At 52.5% G+C, this 545-nt stretch overlaps 1 pseudogene; it reads left to right on the top strand.

Moving 5' to 3' along the window:
- Nucleotides 1-32: 32 nt before the first annotated feature.
- Nucleotides 33-396, top strand: LOC111645158 (cofilin-2 pseudogene; annotated as a pseudogene).
- The last annotated feature ends 149 nt before the right edge of the window (nucleotides 397-545 follow it).

Consider the following 545-nt stretch of genomic DNA (forward strand, 5'->3'; position numbering starts at 1 on the left):
AATTGAACCGATCGTACCTGTCCTCTGCAGGCGTCAGGTGTGACAGTGAACGATGAGGTCATCAGGGTGTTCAACGACATGAAGGTGAGGAAGTCTTCGACCCAGGACGAGGTGAAGAAGAGGAAGAAGGCGGTCCTGTTCTGTCTGAGCGAGGACAGGAAGAAGATCATCGTGGAGGAGGGGAAGCAGATCCTGGTGGGGGACATCGGAGAGACCGTGGACGACCCGTACGCCTGCTTCGTCAAGCTCCTCCCCCTCAACGACTGCAGATACGGCCTGTACGACGCCACCTACGAGACCAAGGAGTCCAAGAAGGAGGACCTGGTCTTCATCTTCTGGTACAGTATTGATACGTTGATTGGTTTTAGTCATGAGCTCTGATAACAACACAGTCAGCTTTGTCTTCTGGTCTTTGATCTTTGATCAGGTATCGATCGGTCTCAGAGTCTGTATCGATCAGTCCTGACTGGTCCAGAGCTCTCAGACTGACACAGGTTAGGTCCTAGTTCCTCCAGACCGTTTCCACTGGAGGGATTTACCTTCAG

This window comes from Seriola lalandi, unplaced genomic scaffold (assembly GCF_002814215.2).
Source record: "Seriola lalandi dorsalis isolate HSWRI2012SDOR001 ecotype SW California unplaced genomic scaffold, Sedor1 jcf7180002016141, whole genome shotgun sequence".
NCBI lineage: Eukaryota > Metazoa > Chordata > Actinopteri > Carangiformes > Carangidae > Seriola > Seriola lalandi.